This window comes from Conger conger, chromosome 4, assembly GCF_963514075.1.
Source record: "Conger conger chromosome 4, fConCon1.1, whole genome shotgun sequence".
Lineage (NCBI taxonomy): Eukaryota > Metazoa > Chordata > Actinopteri > Anguilliformes > Congridae > Conger > Conger conger.
The window spans coordinates 35505762-35513998 of record NC_083763.1 but is presented as its reverse complement, the minus strand read 5'-3'; positions in this window follow the sequence as shown (position 1 = coordinate 35513998).

The window sequence follows — 8237 nt, the reverse complement described above, 5'->3', positions numbered from 1 at the left end:
GTTAACGTTTGAGATGGCTGTGGTCGAACTCTGTGTTAACATGAGACCGTTATGTTCAACAAAGGTATGGCATGCAGGTCGTTGCGAGATGACGCGCATTGGCTAACAGCAGCCAGCCTGTCCACTGTCTGTGTGAGTCAAAAAAACAGGTCAGCTACGTTTGTTTACATGAATAGAAAACTTTCAGTTAAATCGCCAGATATGTTAGTTTATTTTGCTTGTCATTAAACACGAATTAAGAGAACATACAATTTCGCTAGGAATTTTTGACTTAATATGAAAATACCGGATTGAGGGCAGAGACTTGGCATCTCCTTCAGATTTGGCTGAACAAATGCGTTTCAGGCAGCATAATTACCGGTGAAATGGAAAAGAATGATGCTGGCTAACTCGACGTTTAATGCAATATTATCCGACACTTCGGAGAGAAATTATTTAACCAGGATTAAAGGAAACATACAACTTTTGGCCAATAGATAACGTACGTGTATAAGAGGGCAGTATAGCTTAATGGTTCAGACAGTGGATTAAGACATGCAAGGTCCGCGGTTCCATCCCCGGTGCGGCCACAATAAAGATGAATAGTTTCTTTACGCCAATGGTTCTATTTTGAGTGCATATTTATAACCGAATGACTTCTCAAGCGTAAATTGTGCCTCCCGCTGTAAAATCTATTGAAATTAATTAATCTCTGCTCTCCATACAGGACTGGAGCATATTATTACACTGTGCAAGCAAGAAGTAATTTTTGTTTCATTCTACATTGTCTGATGTGGCAGAAACTTCACACATGTTCATTTTTGGAGTGTAATCTCATCCATATACCAAGAAAGGCTCAATGGCATAGCGCCACCATCTGGCAACAGGAAGTGGCTTTAATTTTACTTGACATCTTCCAATTTGGCTGAAAATGGACAAATTTGTTAATTATTGGAGTGTAATCAAATCCATGAACCATACACGGCTCAATATTATACCGCCACCATCTGGCAACAGGAAGTGGCTTAAATTTTACGTGACATCTTCCAATTTGGCTGAAAATGTACAAATATGTTAATTATTGGAGTGAAATCAAATCCATAAACCATACACAGCTCAATATTATAGCGCCACCATCTGGCAATAGGAAGTGAGGCTTATATCATTGATGCATTCCAATAGCAGCAGAAACATCTTCATTGATCAAAGGGGAATTCCTGTGCACACTATACGTTGTCCAGGAAGGTGATTATTTCCAAAGTGTGTACATATTGTGAAACATGTCATTGGCACAACTATGCCACCAAGGCGGTTGCGCCCATGGTGCTTGGGCCCGTTCATTGCTGCTTGCAGCTATATTTAGGGCCCAAGCACCGTAGGGTGCGAAGGACCCTATTGTTATTGTAAAGATTATTATTAGGGCCCAAGCACCGTCGGGTGCGAAGGACCCTATTGTTATTGTAAAGATTATTAGGGCCCAAGCACCGTAGGGTGCGAAGGACCCTATTGTTATTGGAAGGATTATTATTAGGGCCCAAGCACCGTAGGGTGCGAAGGACCCTATTGTTATTGGAAGGATTATTATTATTATTATTATTATTATTATTATTATTATTATTCTTTTTCTTCAGGCAAATGAGCTTTTTTGAGGGCCTTGCCATGCGTAAAAAGTCTTGACATTTTGCACACACATCAGAAGTGGTTGCTGTCAGGAGCTCTCAGATGCTCAGACCTGGGCGTGGCCGAGGGACTCCACAGCGCCCCCTATCGCATTGTCTTCTATTGTGGGCAGGCACTTTGAGCTACCTGCACCTAATTTGGTGGCCAAATAGCGCTCCACGGTCCAAACACATTTCTCATTCGGATCTAATCAAATATCCAAACAGGAAGTCAGCCATTTTGGATTTTCTGAGTTTTACACGTACTACACTTTTAAGTACTCCTCCTAGGGGGTTCATCGCATTCACACCAACTGTGGTCAGAATGGTCTCAGGATAGTCATGATGCTAAATTGCCAGGATATTTTTGATAGCTCAAACGGGACAGTCACGGGGAGGATTACAATTTTTATGTCACGCCACGCCAACAGGAAGTGGCCATAATTTCATGGTCTACATTGTCTGATCTGGCTGATATTTTAGAAATTTGTTTATTGTTGGAGTGTAATCACATCCATATCCCAAGAACAGGTCAGTGTTATAGCGCCACCATCTGGCAATAGGAAGTGAGGTCTTTAACATATTTGTATGCCTTCCTGCTAGGGCATTCAGCACATTCACACCAAATGCGGTCAGCATGATCGTAAGATAGTCCTTACGCTAAGTTGTGAAGGGATTTTTGATATCTCAAACGGTATGGAAATGGCGAGTCGTACAGTACACATATTGCGTGCAAAAAAATGACTTTTTTTTCGACATCGTCCGATCTGGCTGATATTTTACAAATATGTTCACTGTAGCAGTACAATATCAGATATATACATATCAATCGGGGCGTGGCTAGACAGCGCCCCCTATAATTATTATTCTCTTTTTTTTCAATGTATTTTGCATTTTTGAGGTGCTTGCCATGGATGGAAACTCACAGAATTTTGCACACACATGAGAAGTGTTGGCTGTCAGGATGTATCAGATGCTCAGACCTGGGCGTGGCCAAGGGACTCCACAGCGCCCCCTAATGCTTTGTCTTCTATTGTGGACAGGCACTTTGAGCTACCTTCACCTAATTTGGTATGCATGTGGGACTCCTCTGGACAAACACATTTCTCATTCGTATCAAGTCAAATATGTAAACAGGAAGTCAGCCATTTTGAATTATGTGCATTTTACACGTACTACACTTTTAAGTACTCCTCCTAGGGGGTTCATTGCATTCACACGAAATGTGGTCAAAGTGGTCTCAGGATAGTCATGATACTAATTCCAAAGGATATTTTTGATATCTCAAACGGTATGGTCATGGCGAGGCGTAAAATTTTCATGTCACGCCGCGCCAACAGGAAGTAGCCCTAAATTCATGGTCTACATTGTCTGATCTGGCTGATATTTTACAAATATGTTCACTGTTAGAGTGTAATCACATCCATATACCAAGAAGAAATCAATGTTATAGCGCCACCATCTGGCAACGGAAGTGAGGTTTTTATCATGTTTGTATGCATTCCTGCTAGAGTATTCATCACATTCACACCAAATGTAGTCATTATGATCTGAGAATAGTCCTGACCCTAAATGACGAAAGGATTTTTGATATCTCAAACGGTTTGGCAATGGCGAGGCGTATAATACACACGTTACGCCCAAAAACAGGAAGTGGGCTTAATTCCGTTCTACATCATCTGATCGGGCTGATATTTTACAAATATATTCACTTTTGGAGTGCAATCACATCCATATCCACATTCATCTGGGCGTGGCTACACAGCGCCCCCTATGGCTTTTTTCTAATATTGTGGACATATACTTTCACGTAAATGCACCACGTCTGGTAGGCATAAGGGTCTCCTCAAGACACACACATTTCTCATTTGCATCCCTTAACTTTTCCCAACAGGAAGTGAGCTATTTTGGATTTTGTGTGTTTTTAAGTGTTTTTTCACGTACCAAACTTTGAAATACTCTTCCTAGGGGGTTCATCACATTCACACAAAATGTGGTCAGCATGATATTATAGCCCTGACACACAACTATGAACTGATTTTTAATATCTTGGAATGGTATGGCTATGGTCAGCCTTAAAATTAACTTGTAATGCTGCCCAAACAGTTCATGTTTTAATACAATTATGTATTAAATAATTTCAAAAAGGTATTAAATTCTACATTGCCTGATTTTGAGGCTACAACTTTTCACATATGTTCATTGTTGGAGTGTCATCACATCCATTAAGCAATAATAGTTCACTATTTTCGCTGGAGACTCATTATATCCAGTCTTAAAACTTCAACGCAAGTCGCAAATGACTCTCCCATTTCTAATACGCGACTGCCATCTACTGGCAAAAGTTGGTATTGTATATATCTTGCAATGACGTTCAATGTTATTTGGTTTAAAAAAAACCGTGTTGTACCATTTTAAGGACTCAATACAAAACAGCTGTTCGGAAAGTTAGCTTGAAAACGAAGAAGCCTTATTAAGGAATTCGAGCCGTTTCTATTTGACTTCATTCGATTGAAGTGAATGTCGTAACCCAATTAAATGTAATTTGCGTCGGAATACACACAATCGCCTACACTGTCAACGTGAAATAAAAATATATAGACGTTTAAATCGATGCTATATTGGGACATTTGTTATGATGGCTGGTGCAACGGGCATTTTCGTTACCGTTGACCATAATCGAATGCTAGCATTTATATCATTACACTGACCATGTCCTGTTAAAAAGCACATTTTTGGTTCCTTTGTGGAAACAGTGAAGTTGTCTACACAATCTATTCTACTCACAGACTAACTGCGTCGCTGTAACTTCCCCCCATTTCTGATACGGGGATTCCATTTATTGGCAGAAAGTGGTACTTTTATATATTTCTTCCTTCAGGTGATTTTTCAACGATAGGTTTTTGTTTTTTTTCTAGCGAGCCAGTAGGCATAACGATGTATGATTTACAGCTGCAGCCTACGTGACAAAATGTATTGACAACACCCAGCCCGACGTTTCTTTGCATCTATTTTCATTACATGAATTGAATAACTAAAAGAAATATTAAAGACATTCAATGACTGTCTTTAACTGGCAGGAGAGTAGCATATATTTAAAAGAGTCAAAAGTCAAAAAGAAACGTTAACGTTTGAGATGGCTGTGGTCGAACTCTGTGTTAACATGAGACCGTTATGTTCAACAAAGGTATGGCATGCAGGTCGTTGCGAGATGACGCGCATTGGCTAACAGCAGCCAGCCTGTCCACTGTCTGTGTGAGTCAAAAAACAGGTCAGCTACGTTTGTTTACATGAATAGAAAACTTTCAGTTAAATCGCCAGATAAGTTAGTTTATTTTGCTTGTCATTAAACACGAATTAAGAGAACATACAATTTCGCTAGGAATTTTTGACTTAATATGAAAATACCGGATTGAGGGCAGAGACTTGGCATCTCCTTTAGATTTGGCTGAACAAATGCGTTTCAGGCAGCATAATTACCGGTGAAATGGAAAAGAATGATGCTGGCTAACTCGACGTTTAATGCAATATTATCCGACACTTCGGAGAGAAATTCTTTAACCAGGATTAAAGGAAACATACAACTTTTGGCCAATAGATAACGTACGTGTATAAGAGGGCAGTATAGCTTAATGGTTCAGACAGTGGATTAAGACATGCAAGGTCCGCGGTTCCATCCCCGGTGCGGCCACAATAAAGATGAATAGTTTCTTTACGCCAATGGTTCTATTTTGAGTGCATATTTATAACCGAATGACTTCTCAAGCGTAAATTGTGCCTCCCGCTGTAAAATCTATTGAAATTAATTAATCTCTGCTCTCCATACAGGACTGGAGCATATTATTACACTGTGCAAGCAAGAAGTAATTTTTGTTTCATTCTACATTGTCTGATGTGGCAGAAACTTCACACATGTTCATTTTTGGAGTGTAATCTCATCCATATACCAAGAAAGGCTCAATGGCATAGCGCCACCATCTGGCAACAGGAAGTGGCTTTAATTTTACTTGACATCTTCCAATTTGGCTGAAAATGGACAAATATGTTAATTATTGGAGTGTAATCAAATCCATGAACCATACACGGCTCAATATTATACCGCCACCATCTGGCAACAGGAAGTGGCTTAAATTTTACGTGACATCTTCCAATTTGGCTGAAAATGTACAAATATGTTAATTATTGGAGTGAAATCAAATCCATAAACCATACACAGCTCAATATTATAGCGCCACCATCTGGCAATAGGAAGTGAGGCTTATATCATTGATGCATTCCAATAGCAGCAGAAACATCTTCATTGATCAAAGGGGAATTCCTGTCCACACTATACGTTGTCCAGGAAGGTGATTATTTCCAAAGTGTGTACATATTGTGAAACATGTCATTGGCACAACTATGCCACCAAGGCGGTTGCGCCCATGGTGCTTGGGCCCGTTCATTGCTGCTTGCAGCTATATTTATTATTATTATTCTTTTTTTTTCAATGTTTTGTGCATTTTTGAGGTGCTTGCCATGAATGAAAACTCACGGAATTTCGCACACACATCAGAAGTGGTGGCTGTCAGGATCTCTCAGATGCTCAGACCTGGGCGTCGCTGAGGGACTCCACAGCGCCCCCTATCGCATTGTCTTCTATTGTGGGCAGGCACTTTGAGCTACCTGCACCATATTTAGTATGCATATAGCACTCCTCAGGCCAAACACATTTCAAATTCGCATCAAATCAAATATGCGAACAGGAAGTCAGCCATTTTGGATTTTGTGCGTTTTACACGTTCTACACTTTTAAGTACTCCTCCTAGGGGGTTCATCGCATTCACACCAACTGTGGTCAGAATGGTCTCAGGATAATCATGATACTAAATTGCCAGGATATTTTTGATAGCTCAAACGGGACAGTCACGGGGAGGATTACAATTTTTATGTCACGCCACGCCAACAGGAAGTGGCCGTAATTTCATAGTCGACATCGTCTGATCTGGCTGATATTTTAGAAATACGTTTATTGTTGGAGTATAAACACATCCATATCCCAAGAACGGGTCAATGTTATAGCGCCACCATCTGGCAACAGGAAGTGTGGTCTTCATCATATTTGTATGCCTTCCTGCTAGGGCATTCATCACATTCACACCAAATGTGGTCAGCATGATCTTAAGATAGTCCTTACACTAAATTGTGAAGGGATTTTTGATATCTCAAACGGTATGGAAATGGCGAGTCGTAGAGTAGACATAGTGCGTGCAAAAAAATGACTTTTTTTTCAATATCGTCCGATCAGGCTGATATTTTAGAAATATGTTCACTCTTGGAATACAATATCAAATATATACATATCAATCGGGGCGTGGCTAAACAGCGCCCCCTATAATTATTATAATCTTTTTTTTCTATGTTTCGTGCATTTTTGAGGTGCTTGCCATGGATGAAAACTCACGGAATTTTGCACACACATGAGAAGTGGTGTCTCTCAGGAACTGTCAGATGCTCAGACCTGGGCGTGGCCAAGGGACTCCACAGCGCCCCCTATTGCTTTGTCTTCTATTGTGGACAGGCACTTTGAGCTACCTTCACCTAATTTTGTAGGGTTGTGGGACTCCTCGGCCCAAACACAATTCTCATTCGCATCGAATCAAATATGTGAACAGGAAGTCAGCCATTTTGAATTTTGTGCGTTTTACACGTACTACACTTTTAAGTACTCCTCCTAGGGGGTTCATCGCATTCACACCACATGTGGTCAAAGTGGTCTCAGGATAGTTATGATACTAATTCCCAAGGATATTTTTGATATCTCAAACGGTATGGTCATGGCGAGGAGGACAATTTTCATGTCACGCCACGCCAACAGGAAGTAGCCATAAATTCATGGTCTACATTGTCTGATCTGGCTTATATTTTACAAATATGTTCACTGTTAGAGTGTAATCACAGCCATATACCAAGAAGAAGTCAATGTTATAGCGCCACCATCTGGCAACAGGAAGTGAGGTTTTTATCATATTTGTATGCCTTCCTGCTAGGGTATTCATCAAATTCACACCAAATGGAGTCATCATGATCTGAGAATAGTCCTGACCCTAAATGACAAAACGATTTTTGATATCTCAAACGGTTTGGCAATGGCGAGGCGTATAATACACACGTTACGCCCAAAAACAGGAAGTGGGCTTAATTCCGTTCTACATCATCTGATCGGGCTGATATTTTACAAATATATTCACTTTTGGAGTGCAATCACATCCATATCCACATTCATCTGGGCGTGGCTACACAGCGCCCCCTATGGCTCTTTTCTAATATTGTGGACATATACTTTCACGTAAATGCACCACGTCTGGTAGGCATATGGGTCTCCTCAAGACACACACATTTCTCATTTGCATCCCTTAACTTTTCCAAACAGGAAGTGAGCTATTTTGGATTTTGTGTGTTTTTAAGTGTTTTTTCACGTACCAAACTTTGAAATACTCTTCCTAGGGGGTTCATCACATTCACACAAAATGTGGTCAGCATGATATTATAGCCCTGACACACAACTGTGAACTGATTTTTAATAACTTGGAATGGTATGGCTATGGTCAGCCTTAAAATGAA